The sequence below is a fragment of the Topomyia yanbarensis genome, chromosome 2 (assembly GCF_030247195.1).
Source record: "Topomyia yanbarensis strain Yona2022 chromosome 2, ASM3024719v1, whole genome shotgun sequence".
In the NCBI taxonomy this organism is placed as follows: Eukaryota; Metazoa; Arthropoda; class Insecta; order Diptera; family Culicidae; genus Topomyia; species Topomyia yanbarensis.
The window spans coordinates 368999314-369018267 of NC_080671.1; the positions used below are offsets into that span (position 1 = coordinate 368999314).

The window sequence follows — 18954 nt, forward strand, 5'->3', positions numbered from 1 at the left end:
TGCGTCAATAGATAATCACAAACCAGAAATTTGTTCAACCATCCACATTGAAGGTAAATAATACGTCACACGTGGTCTTAGATACCTACACCTCAAAAACAGCTGGTGCATGAGCTTCAATCAAAGTCGCTGAATCACGGAAAAGCCGGCACAAGCAAAGTTCAAAATTAACACGACATAGCCGTGTTTAGCGACCATGCCGCGTAAAATAATTAGCACCAAACGCGGGTGCCGTTCGGTGCATCACAGTAGGAAACGTAAATTCAAGGTTAAACGACCAGTTAATGTCGAGGGTAATTTCGCGGATCTGTTACAATCAATTGAGAAATCGGTTGTTTAGACAGTGGAAACTTCCCAACAGATATACCTTGTCGAATAAATTGGTCGATAATCTTTGAAGCCTTTGCCAGCATATGTTTCGATCCTAGCAAATTATGCGGATATGAATGAACCAGTGAGAGCCAGCGTGAAATTCAAAACCATCAATCGAGTTCATTGATCCGCCTCTTTGCACACAAAGCTGTTAAAACTAAATTCTTTTGAGTCTCAAAATAAACAAAATTATGCATACACCTAGACGCATGGTGACCCTCGCACTTTAAAAAAAAAATACGCACAAACTGCGCAGCGCTAGCGGTCTCTCGATTTAGTATTCATGAATACGCAACTTTAAACTGACCAACTGAATAAGCTACTTTGTGCCTTATGCTAATCGAAATACCTGCCTTGTTTTGAACACTCGCCATTTCTTCTACACACTAACCTTGGCAAAACAACTCCCAGCTTTTAAGCAAATGTAAGAAAGCATTGCTTCGAAGTCCAAGTCAACAGATAGATCAAATAATGAGATCAATCCATCCGGTCAAACCGAGCGAAAATGAATCATACTCACAAAAACGATAAGTCGCTAAGATTATCAACCATCAGCTCCAGAATTGGTCATTCCCTCAATGACAAGGTCGGGTCGGCCACGAGGATTATAACGGTGCGATCACTGCGAAAAGTCTACCCCAGTGCGAATTCATTTCGTAATATAACGTTGAAAGTTCAAGCGAAGCGTCGCGACATCAGTGAGAATGTCTGCGCGAAGACACTATTTAGTGTCACGCCTCTTCGATTATTATTCAAATACTGTAGGTTTTTATCGTCTTAGCACGCCGAAATCCGTTAGTTCGAACGATACCCCAGACGATGGTCAATTTGTGGTTGTTCTGGCATAGTTTTTTAATTGTCAATTGTTTTGAACCACAAACGATCGACCTCGCTGTGTTATTGTACACGAAACTCTAAACATATTAGTTAAAATCGCTATACTTAAGGAAAACTGTTATTAAAAAATTGATAAAAAGATCAACAGGTGATGTTAATGTGTTAAACGAAAGCATTCAATCTTTATTTCAAAGAAAAAAAATTAAAGGGTTGTGTACAGGACACGACCACGATGACATTAAAAATGTAGCTTTTTTCAAGAGCGTGCAAATGAATTTTATCTATCACACATATCGACTCACGTTCTTGTTCACTCGCCTGTTTTCAATTTTTACAATTTGCTATATACCCTCCCCATCAAAAAATAATTTATTGAAGGTCTTTTAACGGTAATCTATTAATTAATCAAGTATCTCACTAGGTGATTGGCATTATTTGGCTGATCCATCTAGTAAAAATAGGCTGGTCTGTCCAGAAAATATATTCAAAAGAAAAGTTCCATATTGAGAGATGTGATGAGGAAGCCCACGCCCGCCAACGGAAATATACAGATTCTCCATGAAATATGAAATTTCATTTTCCATTTAAATTTTCAATAATGTACTAATGAACTTATGTAAACAATCTTAAGTTTAAGTATTTCTTGATCGATTAGTGGTGGAAAAAATGAAATTATTTGATAAATTACATTGTTATGCAACTTCGCACTACCAGTTAAAACGGGTTTTTATGCTATCTTGGTGAAATTTTTCTTGTTGCTAATTATTAAAACGTGTTATAACTCTGTAGTGTAAACATTGTATTATTAAACCAATTCTGCATCATGCATAATTATATCTTCAGTACAGCGGTTTGCTTCATAATTTAAAACAGATTTATTTTAAAATTTAAATTAGTATACCCAACCGTTCTATTTGTTGTATACTTTAAAACGCAATTGGAACTGTGTTTTAAATACATAGGGTAGGACAGATATTCTGACTGGATAAACTGGGAAAACAATTTTAAGTCCAATAACGCTTAAGACATGGCTTGAATTTGAATTGAAAAAGAACACCCGCTTCAACTGCTGCTGGGACGGTAAGTTCTGTTTTAAAATTTTCCGTTGTTTGCAGTACGAAACAAAAGTGTTTGAAATTAGAAAACAAAAAGTTCTGCTGGGAATGTGATTGTTTCCGATGCAATTACACTCAGATTTTTCACGCAGGGGATACAGCCCAGTTAAGCTCAGCCGGAAATGAACTGGAATTCTGGCTGGTTCCAGTTCGTATTCCGGCTCCAGTGACACAACCGATAAATTTCAAAATCCGCGTAAAAAAACCTGAGTGTACTCTCCTATATAAAATACTACGCTGCTGAACAGTGCAATAACTACAGAAGCACGTTGTCAGATGCCTTACTGATAAAAAACATATAACCGAAATATGAAACATGAAAACCAATAGGCTCTTTACCCTACGCAGCTACAAAGCGCCGTAAACATGGATTAACAAGTTACAACGCACACGCATGCATAAAAATATATTTTTTTCAAACGCAACACTCTTACGCAGCACACACCGTATTGAATTAAATCCAAACCACCCCACCCACCCACTTTGCAAATCATTCTGTGACACCGTGCTGGTACCCGAAAAATCCGCACACGGCCACCGCTGCCGAAAATGCATAGCGTCTACCGCTTATTGTAGTACCCAGACGCTGCAGTCATGATCTTACCCGTTCGACATAAGAACAAAAACTGATTCAAACGGGTACGCGTCACCTCTATTTATAAACTAACCGTATATGGTTTAGTCACTTAGGTGCGAGTGTGTGCAAATGCCAACGTTACCGAAAATCGATAGCGCTTATTGCATCGCCCGGAGACGATGTTGCTCATATGGGATAAGAGCAACAACTGATTTAAACGGACATGCGTTGCTTCTATTTATGACTTTTCGTGTTTCATTGAGCAACTAAGCTACCCTCTCTTGACGGCTGTGTTTGAGAAATCTGCCTCACGAATGGTAATTTTCCCGTTTTTCGTGAACTTTTTAATTTTACCAATTTCCAAAAGTCTACTTTTATTGGGGAGATATTAAATTATTACCAATATTTAAGTTAGGTGTTTCTGAATCGGTTGGTGTATGAATGATTAAAATCCATCTAGTAATATCGGAGTTATAAGCGTGCAAACCTTACATAGTTTCGTTACATGGGAGGTAGTTTAGATTTTAGAATGACACCTAGCCCCAGATAGTGGAGTAAGACATTTTTAATGTCAAAAAATGCGGATTGCAAATTCACCAATTTATTTATTTAAAACCGCTTATACCACTATAGGAACATATGTACCAGTAGTGGTGTAATTGCTAATTTCGGCTCCTATTGTTGCAAATTTCATTGATTTCTTATGTGACATGCAACTATAGGTACAATGGAGCTCAAAATTAAAAAAAATCAGATTTTTCAATCGTTATTTGCGCAAACAATATTTGGTGATGGTTGATACTCTAATAAGGCGTTTAACGGTACATCTCAACTATAAGAGAACCCACCTTAGCTGGCTTTCTCCCCTATGTGATCAATGAATCTCTCAAGCATGCCACAGAGTTTTTGATTAAATCGCAGTCAATGGTTTTCATTATAGCGAAATCCGACATAGAAAATGCTAAACTACAAATCTCAATTCAATAAGTTGCTCATAAAAAGTATGTATCACAAATGGTCGGTGTTAAGTCAGACCGGACTAAGCGACAAAATATTGATTTCGAGAAAAACGAGTTTAAAGTTTGAATCGTAGCATCCTTTACATTATGATTGGAAATTAATTTTTGCCATAATTCTTGTTTATTGTTACGTATTTCAAATCTGTCAAAAGTCGAATGTAGCTGACGATATTCTTTATCCAGTGCTATTATTATCTCATTTTTTGATGTCTTGCGACTTAGTCCGGTCTGACTTAACACTGACCAAATAAGACTCAACTAAGTATAGTGCAGTTTTGTAACAGAAAAACCACGAAAACTAAAACAACTGACGAGCTACAAAGTAGGTGTCTTCGACAAAGTTTTATAAATGCTCGCAATCCAGAATTTTGTTGAATAACTCAGACTTGCAGGACCAAAGGTTATCGATTTATAAAACGTATTCTATGGCAACCCCCTTAAATTTAGTTGAAGGGTGCATATTCAAAGTCGTATAACCGCCATTTCCATTTGATTACAGGTGGACAGAAAAACGCTCGCCTTATTTCATTTTTAATATTGAAAACGAAATCTCACGATTGTTGGTTCATTATAAAGTAATACGACACCTATTCAAATTTGAAATAATTTCGATTTAAATTGAGAAAAATACGAACACTTAAAATTTTAACATGTATAAGTCTCGGGGGTCTGGTAGTTTAACGCCGTATATCAACCATTAGCGTCACGAAGTGGAAATCAGAGAGATAAGCTTCGTGAAGGTTTCAGTTCATTTTTGACAATTCTATAATCAAGATGCTTCAATAAATGCTCACATAATAAATTACATATAGTATACACAGATATTTATTTATTTATTTATTTATATCATGAATTCATTAGTTGATATTGACGATAAAACGAATTTCTCTTGTACTACTCTGACGATATGAATAGATTCGAGTGTATATGGAGTATTTCTTTGGGCAAACTTTTTTAATTATTAATAACGTTAAATGCCACAGAAACCGACTTTGGCCCTTGGGAATCATTTTCGCTTAATTGCGTTTTCCCAAAGCCATCGTATACTCTTTGCCGCTAATGCGGCGTTTTTGCGACGCGATTAACCATGATTTTCTCCGGAAATATAGTACCTAAAACATTGTTTCATGAACCAAAATGGTTGTAAGTTATTGCTTAAATATAAACAAACATATGATTTGGCGATTTTCAACATTCAATTTCTTTTTATACGTCAAAACCAAGACGGAATATTTACCTTATCAGAAATGTGGGTGACACTGGGTCAAAAAGGTTTAAATGCAAATTTTAAAAAATTCTCACGATAAAACTATTGCAAATTTTGACTCACTCTTCTCGCCAAAATGACGGCTTCAGCTTAGAGTTTCAAAAAAATATATAAAATGAAGTTTGAAATATTGGCGATTATACGACTTTGAATACCCTTCCTTTAGTTTTTTTTTCACTTTTTCCACTGTGACTTTTCCGTTAAAAAAGGGTATCCTTAAGCCTTACAAGTTTGCCGTGGTGGTGTTCTTCGAGAAAATTCTTCATCGCGAGAATTTCTAAAACTTTTTCGAAGACACTTACTTTCTAGCTTGTCAGTATAAAAAGTTTTTTTTTCGATTATAGTAAGCCGTGCCTAATTTAATTTTTTACGGGTTGTGGGGAATTTTCATACGAACAATTCCTCCAAAGACATCATGTGAACATATTCGATGGTGTTGGTTTCCGACCACTGTGGATTGGTCCAGTAGATTTTGATCTACAACGAATTTTTAAAACTTGCATAAGAATACGCAAAAAAACCTGTTTTAAAACTCTTCTGAAGTATGCTGCTTCATATTGCACAAATAGCTATTCAAAATTGATTTTTGATGAAAATCGTAAATTTTTCGAAAATACTTCAATATAATGTAAATTTAATAAAATATTTTCAGTTCAGAAACAAAAACAGTTCATCAGTTAATTAATCCAGGTGTTTGCGTTTCGACTTCGTCTCTTCAGAACCACGGCACTTGACCAATGCACCGGGCTGACGCTAAGTCCAAAATCCTTAGGAAGAAATATATAGCATATGCCAGCACTCGCCTGCTTAGCTGAAAACAATTTCAGTAGGTCTCATCAGCAAACAGAACCTCTTCACATGCGGGATATCGTAAGGTAGAAGTCGTTTATTGTGTTCACAAGTTGTGTTTCCAATTTTGGACTTAGCGTCAGCCCGGTACATTGGTCAAGTGCAGTGGTTCTAAAGAGACGAAGTCGAAATGCACATGGAGTAATTATAGTTAGGTTTTGTTCCCTTCATGCATAAAGACGGTTTTAAACCAATTTTCTCCTTAGGGAGAAATATAGCAGTTCATCAGTTACCATTCCATTCTACAAATGAGAAAAAATAATAAAGAAGACATTTCATATCTTTATAGATAATTTCCTTTTATTAAATGTTATAAAATCAAAGAAATACACTTTTAAATTGGAACATATGTTCGACAACTTTTCTTACGGTCACATGATTTCGAAACCAACTTCGAAGGTTGGTCGTCAAATTGTTAATACTTCCCAGTGTTCACAAGCGCGTATCTCATGCTTCTCTGTGCGTCTATTGATGACTTTTAATCTGTAGGCCGGCATCGACTAGTTACTACCGTCTTCTGCAGTAGAAGCGAAATGATAAGGTACGAATGAGTATGGGCGCTATAACCCTACCGTAGACAAAACTGAATACGTGAGGTGGCAAACAAACTCTGCATGGCTGTCCTTCCACGAGACAGGAGGTTGGGTCAAACCTAATCAGTAAGAAAAGGTGGATCGGAACAATCGGTCAAAGCTTACGTAGCGAAAAATTACTATGATTGAAAACTTGGCACATCGAACTGCAAGTCACTTTGCTTCCCTGGGTTCGAACAAATCCTACACGATGAGCTGGAAACTCGCCACTTGAAAGCCGTAGCATTGTAGGAACTTTGCTTGGCGGGCCAGAATGTGTGGAGAAGCGGGCATCGAGCGGCTACATTCCATTAGAACGACGGCACAAGAAACGAGTTGTGAATCCGCTTTGTAGTGCTGGGCAAAATGCGCCAACGCGTAATCAAGTAACATACGATCAGCAAAAGGATGTGTGTGGATCAACGGCCTTTTCTACAACTACAGCATCGTCAATGTAAGAAAGAAGGATCTTACGCGCATTTGGAGCCCGCTGCTGAATGTAAAGCTCCTCATCACCGACATGAACGCCACCCTTGAGAACACCTGGTTAACAAACTGATAACTAAATCGACCACGTTCTAATGAACTGACCTTTCTTCTCCGACATCACAAATGTTCGCACCTTCCGCATTGCGTAGTATGTCCTATCTATAAAAAAGGGTGTCAAGCGGGATTGCGGGGTCTTCGTGCCCTGCGAGAAGACAAACAGCCATCGACCGAGTGAACTGAAGACTCTTGATACTAGAGACTTCTTGATACAGCAAAGGACAACGCGGGTTTAGACGGATTAGTAACTAAATTATTTAAGTGAAAGTTTAGCAACAAGTTTACCAATATTAAATAACACTTCAAATATAATAATTTTAGTGATAAATCCTCCTAGAAATAATAATGGCAAATCAACTATTCAAAAAAGTAGTAAGAGACTTGATATCTTCCGCAAAGTTTTTGCGAATTTCACTTAAAACATCTTTATTGAAGATATGAACGCTCTATGTATGTGGCATATCGTGATATAAATCGATATTTACGAAATTATTCTTAAATCCAGTTTTCTTCAATGTTACTGTAAACTTCAGAGGCACATGGCTTGGAAAAAATGTTTGTTTTATTGTTTATTAACAGCAGAAGAGATTGATCATATGCAGTAATATCAGAATAATTGATTTTGAAGGTCCACTTTCGCAAATAGCAAATATATCTCAATATCCTGAATAATGCATCCATCTGGGAGGATTATTCACGAAAATTGTTTTACCAGAAGTTTTTTTACGTTGCAAAATTCTTCGACAATACTTAACCTCCAAAGCTGACTGTTTCGAAGCTATATCCCGACCAGAAGGAAATAACACAATTATAACTCATGCTGATATTTTGTTACGAAAAATTTCCTATCAAATTTTGTTATAAAGTAGAAACCGTTAGGTGTTAAAATAACAAAAATTCTAACAAAAAATTGTCTACGAATATCACATTTATAACAAATGTTGATAGCAATATAACACGATCATAACAACTTGAGATAGCATAACTGACCCCAACATAGCTTGTATTACTTATTGTATAATATCAATGATTTTAGCGTGCACGTCTAAAAATAGAATACAAGAAAAATAAAGCATACATTAGGGCGCTTTTTGCTTTAGAGCAAAAAGCTTCCTGCAGCAAAAGCTTTTATAGCATTGCCAAATAATTGCATACCTGCTGGCTGATTGTTATTGTGAGTATATGACAAGCAGATTAATATTTGTCGATATTGCCGCTTTGAACCTGGGTATTCTGAGTTTGATGGGGAAGTTTCCTGCATGAACCAACGACGTTGTTTTCGACTGAGATTTAATGTTAGCATAATATTCCACGCATCCGTCAAGGTCAAAACGATTATAGATGCAGAAGACGTTTCCAGAACGCACACATTGAACCCCGCCCAAGCCTAGGTGCTGTTTGTTTTCCTGGTGTCATACGCTGTGTTTTTATTCAGTTTCAGTCACTAATACAGCTGCCTGTATGACGATAGACTGAATAGCTTTATAATATCTTTTCAGATTAGGAAAGAGGGGCTATTTTTAGATTCTAAATAGTGCGCTTTGGCGCTTCTGTTGTACGTTAACGTGTTATACATGGTTTTTAGAAATAATGTCGATGCGACATGGTAACATTGAGCGGATATTTAACGTAAATTGTTTCACGAAGAATACAACAAATCTTATTTAGGATTCCGCATAGATTCAAAGCAACGAATGAGTTTTGAGGTTTCAAAATAAATCTCTTTTAGGGATTTGTTATCGGCATTTTTGATATGGGGAAGACTAAATAAACCAGTACAATTTGATTTCAATTCGCGTTTCTTTCATTTGGACTGCTTGATACTTCCTGCATATTCTTCGAACTAAATTTTATAGGAAAAATATAATCTTTATAAAAACGCTCTTTGATAACTTCACGATTTCAAAGCTTTTTATAATAATGGCTTTAACATTTAAATCATACGCCTCCTACTCGAAGTTATGTGTCAGAAGAGTGCATCAGAAAATAGGAAATGTCATCTCTTAATCCAACTGAAACCAAGTAAGTCAATCAAACACCTCACTGACAAGTTCTCCGACCACTTGCATCTAAAAGTTGTCTATACTCAAAATGCGGAATTTTGAAAATCCAAATAAAAAATCAAAAGCTTCGAAAATTCGCTTTAAAAAGACTGTACTTACTGTAACATCATCGTTGTATGCGTACAATAATATCATATTATTAATCCAATGATAGCACCAGAAGATATAATCTTGATATAAGTTTTCTTGCATTCCTGATCGGTATATCATAAAGATAACACAGAGAGTAATAAATCTCAACATGAGATATAAATTTGATAGTTTTCTGTTATGATGTTCTGATCGGGATGATATTGACCGTAAAAACTGTTTTCGAGCATTTATTTTACTTCTCTTCGTTACTAAAGTTCATAACATAAGAATGAGTCCTTGTATACGAAATTGTATTGCGCCATTTAATTCAAATGTACATTATAAATAGTCACTAACTTGATTTTTTTTTTAAATTTTCTTCTATTTCAATCCGGCATAGTGGCTATTCAAATAATTGATAGTACAAAAGAAAATCAAATACTCATAAAAACTGATCCGGGGCTACTAGAGCCCAACGGAAAATGCCATGTTACATCAATTTCTATGTGGATGTTTCCATGCAGGTATTTTATTTGATATTGACATGATTTGTCAATTATAAGCTCCTCATTAAGAGATCAGTTAAAAAATCCCATTCCCGCAATTTACCAAAAGTCCCAACGGAGTTTAAATATTAAATATTAAATATTTTTTAAATTAAACTGGTCATCACCAATTTTTTTTTTTTCAATTAGTTTCTTTACGGACACAGTTTACCTCACTTTTATTGACAGTTCACTTGTACTGTTAACTTTGAAAATTATATGGGCGACTAGATTCGCTCGAAGTAATTCGCAAAGAATTTTCTAAGTCCATGTAAACAGTACAAGCGAACTGTCAAAAATGAACAATTGAGTTTATTTGTGGCGTCAGTGTAAAGTATTCAGTTCAATTAATTTTGGTTTGGGGGGAGGGGTTTACCCCCAAAATCCCCTTCTGGCTACGCCACTGACAGAATATATTTCTAAATAACACTTTAAATCAAACTGCATTTAACAAAAGTCTTCAAAAATGCAATAGTTTTCGAGATATTTGCAATTTTTATCCAACAAAAATAATTCATTCGTGTAATTATGCCTTTTTTTAACCTAAAGATTTATTTGAAACGGCTCAATGCATTAGCACAACTGAGCCGTGGGTCTTTTAATTTTTTTACAAGTAAAAAAAATGCTAAGAATGTCGGTCTGCCAGATACTGTTGACGCAGTTTGCTGCTGTGTGTTGAGATCCTTTTCCTTGGCGGCGAAGCCGCTTGGGGGTCATCCAGTCTGCCTTCTTTCGCGTTATCGTTCTCGTCCATGTCATCATCGGTACAGCTTTCTTGCTGTTCACGATCAGAGGTTCTTATTTGTTTCTTGTTCTTAGGGGTCGCTGTTGTAAATCCGTCTTCATCGGTATTTGCTTCTTTATCGGCGATGCTAGTTGTTGGTTTGGGAGCAGTTGTCGTGGTCGTTGTACCTGCATTATTGGTTAATTGGATCGTTGTTTTTGGTTTATCTGTGGCTGCTTGTTAGAGTTGGCTGTAGTAGATGAGTCTTGACTAGTGGCTTCGGCGCATGTTTTTCCGTAGTGGGCTGTATGGTTACAGAATTGGCATGTTGGGGTCTGCCTGGGATATGTGATTAGCGTTGTTTGCCTATAGGTCACGCCATCCTTCGGTGATTTGCATTCGATAGTCAGGTAAGAAGGTATTGGTTTAGTCACTCGCATCCTTACAATACGAACGCCGTTGGGAATGCCGGTGAAAAAAATTCTCCAGGTGTCATTCGTAATAGATTCTACTTCTCCATATTGCGACATGATTCGTTTGATGTGCGGGGCCAAATCATGGATACGCACGTCCACCATGTCGTTTTCCATATGCAGCATTCTGGTGTTATTAAATTCGACCTCGTGTTGCATGTTGTTCTTTGCAATGAAGTTCTCTACCTGTGGTAAACTTCTAAACGTGATCAAAACACAGTTTTTAACGTGGTGCAGCTGAATGTACGTAACTTCAGCGAGATTAAGCTCCATTTTAACCTTAACTAACTGTTCCACTTCCTGAACTGTGGGTCTAACACGAGTTTTATTAAATTCGATCGAAATCGTGTTATCCCGTAGTATGGGCACTTTTGTTTCATTTGGCAAACTTATTTCTCTCCGCAGCCGGGGGAAACGATGCAATTTGTTTGTGCACTGATATAGAACAAAAACTGGCTTAATTCATTGGTGCCTATAGCCTGCTAATTATGCCTTTTTCATAAGTTATTCGCATTACCCCATTATAAAATATCAACAAACTAGGTGTATTTGGATTACGAAAAAGCTTTCAATAAAATAGTTGTTTTAACAACCACTTTTGGCATCTTTTCATAATTACTATTTGCAGTAAAAAAACATTTTTTTTTTTTTGAATATAAGTCTGAACGCTATTTCAACCCTAGAACGTTATACTTACTTTTCTTACCTTAGAATGTTGCACTGGGGTACAAATGTTTCCCACTCTTTGATCGCAATTTTCGCAAACAAAAATTCGCAAAATGCGAACAAACGAAATGTATAATACATCGTTTACTTTATTGAATCAATGATACTTAAATTGGCCTGAACAAAAAAGGTGACAATAATATTGACTTTTAAAAAAAATATTGTAAATTGACATGAAAAAAATCAAATGATTCTAAAAGTTGAAAGAATGATCTCGGAACGATATAAAATAGAACTTTTTTTAGTGCGGGGTCGGGACTCAAACCCAGGTGCGCTGCAAACAAGGCAATCGATTTGCCAACTATTCTACGCCCACCCCCATAAAATAAAATTTCTAGAGTTTTGAAAAATGCAATTATTTGGAAGAGTGAAAATTGAAACATCGGGTTTTGGTGAATGAAATGATAAAAACTATTTCTGGCCAGTAATGCATTGTTAACACGCAACGCTACTGTTACAGCAGTTACTGTGCGCAAATTATACTCACAAGCCATTATTTTTGATAAACTATTAAAAAGAAAATTGAAAAGAAAAAATCAACCTTAAAGAGAACCAATTTTTTCTACTTAAAAATTAAATTAGTTGAATAAATGATTAAACACGATTACATAATACCATCGTGTTCTTCAGAGATTTTTACTTGAAAAACGCTTGGACCATCAATATAATTTTAACCGATTCTGAAGTATACAGTTTTGAAGCAAAGAATCTCCCAATACGAAAAACAATTGTTTTGTTGAATCGAATATGGTCGAATTCTATCGCCATCTGCTTTGAAACAACAACAAACGACAATTCTGATCCCAGACGCACTGTCAACCGGCAGGCGGGTCAGTCATATCTATGGAAATGTGGCTAACGCATTGATTTGTGCTCTTCACTCTCTTCTTTAACTTTAGGACATTTTCGGCACCTCGTAACATGATTATAAATAAAACTGCATTTTTGTCTTCTGCTTCTAGCGACTGGGTAAAGATTATTAAGTGGGAAAAGTTCTGATAGTAGACGAGTTTATAGATTTAGGTATGCCTAGTCGAGTTCTTGAATTCCTTGTTGGCCGTTCATACAGTGGAAAGGTCAGTGGTCAGTGGGTATTGCTTAATCAACACACATCACACACTCCTAATCGTGTTCTTAAAATTCGATTCAGTCCACCGATGCTGGTTGAATCATGCACACCATTTATTTGTTTTAATGTCCAAAATGCAAATGTGGCAAATGTTCTATAAAAATAATGAAACTAATAATGACAAAAACAACGAAAAATTGTCAGCAACAACAAATTATTACATAGACTCTCCAGTTATTCCACAGAATTTTTGGAAGCAATTTTTGTAACGCGAAATCCGGCAATCACATAAGTGGACCCTAAGCTTAACGTCATGTTACTCTCAAACAACTAACTGTTGTGTATTCGGAAGAGACCCGATAAAGACTCATGACGTATAGAAACATGCAGAACACTTGACTGATATTTTAATATCATATTCATAACATTAATTTCAAAATAAATAAATGATTAAGAAATATTGATCATTTGAAATTAAACGTGAAATCTGTTTTCTTAAAACCGAAAGAATCATATTAAATAATATCAAAACTATTACAGTAGAAGACAAATGCCCGTTGAATTAGAACATTGAATAGTCAGCATCTTAGTTTTCGAGAAGATCGTTTAAATTTACATATATATTCATTATTGACAATTTCAAAGATAAGTGTTTGAACCACGTTCCATACCTATTGTACATCCAATATACGATTAGGACAATTATAGTGATTTTAGAATACTAAATAGTAAGACAATGCTGCACAAACAGTACCTTCAAGCAATTGCTAAATCTCCACTGGTACGACGCATGTAAATGACGCTAGTTACACCACCCGAACACTTGTCGTTGCTTCCAAATTGCCTAAAACTTCACCCACCAAGACACACCTCGGCTTAAAATGGCCTTTGCTTGCTTCCTGTTGTGTACTGAATCTTCAACTCGCACGGAACTATTCGTTGCTAATTCTCAGCAATTCCACAGCAATTCACACTTCCCCTAGTAGCACCACGAAAACGTTCTACTCGCACCGCGCATCGCCCAACGACTGAGGCCCAATTTCGAAAAACCTACATCGAAATCTCTTATCGAATGCGTCATGCCGACCAGACGGTTTATTATTATTTTCTTTCCAGTTCGCGGCGTGGTGTTCCCCAACCGCACAAAGATACCATGCTGCCGCCCGCAACGTTGAAAGGCTGAGTGAATTTCGCGCGCGTACTTGCAATTAGAGTAACTCAACTTGGGCCCCAGACCACCAATACTAACCAATTACTACAGCACATACACGATCGCTGGGAAAACCGCCGGCTCCAGGAAACGCTGCGGTGTACACCACTTTTGCCGCAGACCACCGAAGGATGGCATCAAAAGTAAGTGCTCACCGCACAGCCCAAGTTCGCACGTGTAAAGCACAGCTCTCTCTGTTATGACTGGCAACCAGCGAAGCTTGAAAAGTTGTACGCTCAGCGCGCGCTAAACCGTCACTCACGCGCATATCCGAGAACGAGCATTTTTCACACCCACTTTGAACGGTAGCCGTGCGATCGACACTCCACACTACGCTTCGAGCCAGTCAATGTTGCTGAAGCTTCGGGAGGTGATCTATCGACCGCATTTACGACAGCAACGACAGCCGGTAACAGAATGTTGTTCTAAATAGATCGGGCTCAGCTCTACTACACGTATGGTCATATGACAAGTAATTTAACGACGCACGTCAACAATGTAGATAGTAGAAGCTGCTGCCGGCTGAATTCGACATCAAGGTAAACTTACATATGATCCACTGCCGATCGCCTTGTGAACAGACCGCGAGGTTGCACACGTCAGAATTTAATACTGTTTTTAGTAGAATCGTGATCCGTGCACCGACAGGAGTGTGAGATACGATTTACCTAGCCCGGAGAGCACGGGTTGAGTTTATTAACGTCGAACTAAATCCGGTCTGAACGCCTTGCAAAAATAAGCTATTTTTCAAACAAATTAGTTCCTTGTTTATTCAAATACTACTTGTTTTGAGCACTGCCGTTTGACAAGAAAAAAAAGTTTTAAAAAACACATAGCCGAAATAAATTAACTGAAGCTGTTTTTGCAAACACAATGATTAATGTTTACTGAACATGAAAAATGATTAAAAACTCAATTCAGCCCGTGATTACCCAAATAGATGTGATGAAGATTTGCTTCTTATTCGAGCTTGACGACTGGTATCGTTAGTACTCCGAGTGCCGTTGTCGTCCTCCGAGTAGGCAAATAAAGAGCTATAAAAACTATTGAAATCGGGTTTTAACTACTTTTTTTCATCAGTTCGCTTATTTGATAGGCACATTTGCGTTAGCTTGGCGGTGCCAATATCTATTTTTGTACATTTGAAATAGCTTAAAACTAGGAGTACAATTAGGTATACAAGAGGGAAACATAGTGTTTATGAGTATTTTATAGCTATCTTAAAACTGGCGGTAGTCAGCTATTTTCGTCCGCGTCCCTTATCATCTATTTTTATAAAGTGACAGTGCTATCTTTGAAAATAGACCACCTAGGCAGGGTTGCCAAAATTAAATCTGTATTTTTGTCCTAAAAAATCTTTTCATCTGTATTTACTCCTCGAAAAATCTGTGTCGATATCTTTATTGAATCAGTTGAGTCGTTTAACCTTTTGGTGGATTATCTATCGAAGATATTAGGACCTGTTTACATTTTCGTAAAAACACTACAAATCGTTCTGATATTTTGCATCTAGAAACTTGAACTTTACCGATGTGCAAAATGGAAAAATAATTTTCTTCATTTAATGACATTTGTTGATATATAATGTTATATAAATTAAGTCGACCAATGTAGCTGTCGAATTTTCGAAAAAAAAAATTGAGAATTAGCAAAGTTACAGAGCATTACAATAAACGTTTCTGGAAGTAGACTTCAGCCAGGCGTTTGCTGGGTGCTAACCTGAGTGTATTACAAACCTTTACCTTTCAGAATGAGCGACGGCTCTCAAGAAGGTGACACATTCTTTCGTGACATTTGCAACGATTTGACGAATTTTCATTCGACAAACATGTTATAGCTTTATCAAATGAACTCCTACATCAAAACTTATTACAGATTCAGAAAGCAGATATATTTTAACCCTTAAATGCGCAATGTTGTTTTCAAACAACATTGCGAAAACCATCTTAAAATTATCATAGTAACGTATTAAAGCTGTGAGATAATTTTCAGAAAATTTGAAAAAAAATGGTTTGCGCTTTTAAGGGTTAATTAGGCTGTGCACGCGGACGAAGTCGACATAAATAATGACTTTTACTGTGAGCCGTGTTTATCAACACTGCCATTAAACTGTGAAGCAATGTTTGTAAGCGTGCAAAGCCTAATATAGAGGGCTATGCTGAGAGAGACACAGAGCAAGTATTACTGAAACTAAAAAAAAATTTCTAAAATAGGTTTTGTAACATCACTTCTCAAAAATCTGTATATCTGTACATACACGCAAAAATCTGTATATCTTCACATACAGATTCTTGGTCTAAAATTGGCTGAAAAATCTGCATAAATACAGATTATTCTGTGTTTTTGGTAACCCTGCACCCTGGTCATGTAAAGGATCATCCATTAATGACGTAGCATTAGATGGGGGAGGGGGGAGTTTTGTATTTTGTTATGATATTAGGGGGTCATGTCATGCTACGTAACTTTTTTAAAGGGGAATAACTAACATCGTTTTTTTATTTTTTTTTATTTTACGGGAACAAGGGGGGGGGGAGAATTACCGTCAAGCTACGTAATTACCAGGGGATATTTAGAAATTTGTGAGGAAATGCTACGATGGGAGTGGGCGTGTTAAAAATCACTCAAAAAATGCTACGTCATTGATGGATCGTCCCTAACTAATTTTTTTCTCATTTTAATGCAAATAATGAAGCATTTTGTTATATTCAGAATTGCATATGCAATTTTAAATGTTCTTTGATTTGATAGCATTGAAAGGGAACACGTATCCGCCGGTTGATGCCAATCGAGCTAACATTTCTATAGACTGGGCGAAACTAATTTCTTTGTTTGTTTAGTGTTTATTTTACCAACTAGGAAACTAATCTATTGGCTATTTAGTGCACGTGAGGAATACGCATGATCTTGTCTGAGTGAATGATGACGGTTGAATTTTGTATGAGGATTGAGAATTGTCCATTCACAAAAACAATTCGAAACCAATTACCAATTTGCGGCAATCAAGAAGCACAAAGAGTGCACGAATGTTTTATTGTCATATTCAATGGATAACTATAAATTCAATAAATCTTTAATCAATTATATTAATCGTTTTCAATATATTGAGTACTTTCACATGGCATTTGAAAGTACTCAATATATTGAGTAGTACATGCACAATATTATTTTAATGTTAACCATATTTCTTCATGAGCATAAAAATATAGCTTGGTGATTGACGCAAAAGGTGACAAGTTAGTTTCTTTCCGTTCTTATTGTCTCTAATTTTCCTCTAGTAAGTTGCGTAAAAAATTCTAAATTCATTCAACAAACGGTAAATCTATCATAAATTCTTGGCAGCCGGCTGCCCAAGCTCGTATCACCTATCAAGGTGAATCCAGATTTGTGTAACTCTTTACCCCATCCTATTAACAAAAACTTCTTCCCGTAACAAACGTGGAGATGGAGAGGAATACACAGTCTCCACAACAACGTTTATTATACTAACATTACTTCTCTCCATTCGTTTTCGAGCTCTCCATCGAGACAGAGGTTGTTTTTTCTAGTCCGTAGTGCTGTGTGAGGCGATAAAGAATAGTTTTAATCCGCATTCAAGGTTATTTTGCCAGTTCGGTTCGGTCCTCAGTCTTTTGTTCGCGTGTGAGGATTAAACAATAGCCAGCTGTATAAGCTGGATCGGTTCGTCGTTGGACACCAGTTTAAAGCTAAGTGGTTTTTGTCTTTTGTAACACATTTATTGCTTTCTTCCGTCTGCGCGGGCGCTGACCCCGTGCGTTGACGTTTTCTATGGTTCCCTCTCCGGATGGTCAAATGGAAGTTGAATCGGGTTCAACTTCTAAGGCTCCCCCCCCGGCCCAAATGCTATCCAGAACTCTCAACTGGTCCATTTGTGGTCTTCTTTCGGCCCAAGACTAAATCACTGAATTTTCTTCAGATTTCTAGAGACCTGACGGAACGGTTCTCGGCTGTGACCGAAATTTCAAAGGTCCGCTCGGACAAGATAAGGGTGTTGCTAGCCAACTCAAAGCAGGCAAACGATATTGCTTGCTGTGAGCACTTTACGCGGGATTATAACGTGTATATTCCGGCTGTAAGAGTACAATCCGAAGGCGTCGTAACCGATGAGAGTTTGACGTGCGAGGATCTGCTGAAGTACGGGGTTGGCCGATTCAGAGACCGCTTACTTCAGCCAGTTAAAATACTTGAGTGCAAACGTTTGCACTCAGTAGTAGTTGCGGGGGATGGTTCAAAAACGTACCCCCAATCAAACTCTTATCGGGTGACCTTCGCTGGTACCGCTTTGCCAAATTTCGTCCTCTTGCACAAGGTTCGTCTGCCTGTGCGTCTGTTTGTGCCGCGGGTCATGAATTGCACAAAGTGTAAACAACTGGGTCACACAGCCACCCATTGTAGCAACAAGGCCCGCTGTGGAAAATGCGGGGAGAATCATCTAGATGATTCGTGCAGTAAGCAAGCCGAAAAGTGTCCTTACTGTGCAGAGAGTCTGCATGATATCTCGGCATGTCCCGCGTACAAACTACGCGGGGATAAACTGAAACGTTCCCTTGCGGGACGATCCAAACATTCTTTCGCAGAAATGTTAAAGAATGCTACGCCACCATCCTCAGCAAACATCTATACTCACTTGCCTCCTGACGAGGGCGAGGCTGGTAACCCACAAGAGGGAACATCTACTAGGGTGCCTAGAATTTATAGGAAGAGGAGGAATACTTCCTCTCGTAAAGTTCCTTGTAAAGGCCAGAAGGTGTCCCATGAGGGGGCTCCGAAAGTCACATCTATTGGAAGTGTTGCAACCAAACCGAAGCAATTAGCTCCTGGTCTCGGAGGATTAAGCTCAGAGAAGGAGTTCCCAGCACTTCCAGGAACATCAAAAATCCCAAGTGTTCCTTTGTTTCAG

General features: G+C 37.4%; 1 protein-coding gene across 2 annotated transcripts in view; it reads right to left on the bottom strand.

Moving 5' to 3' along the window:
* LOC131684478 (glucose dehydrogenase [FAD, quinone]) overlaps positions 1 to 14350 on the bottom strand; it is a 73865-nt gene extending 59515 nt beyond the window's left edge. Inside the window, exon 1 of one of the 2 annotated variants that reach the window (XM_058967404.1) lies at positions 13581 to 14350. The gene's annotated coding sequence lies outside the window, so the exon portion shown is untranslated. The remainder of the gene's footprint in view (positions 1 to 13580) is intronic. The other variant, XM_058967403.1, reaches the window with a different exon arrangement.
* Between the last annotated feature and the right edge of the window lie 4604 nt (positions 14351 to 18954).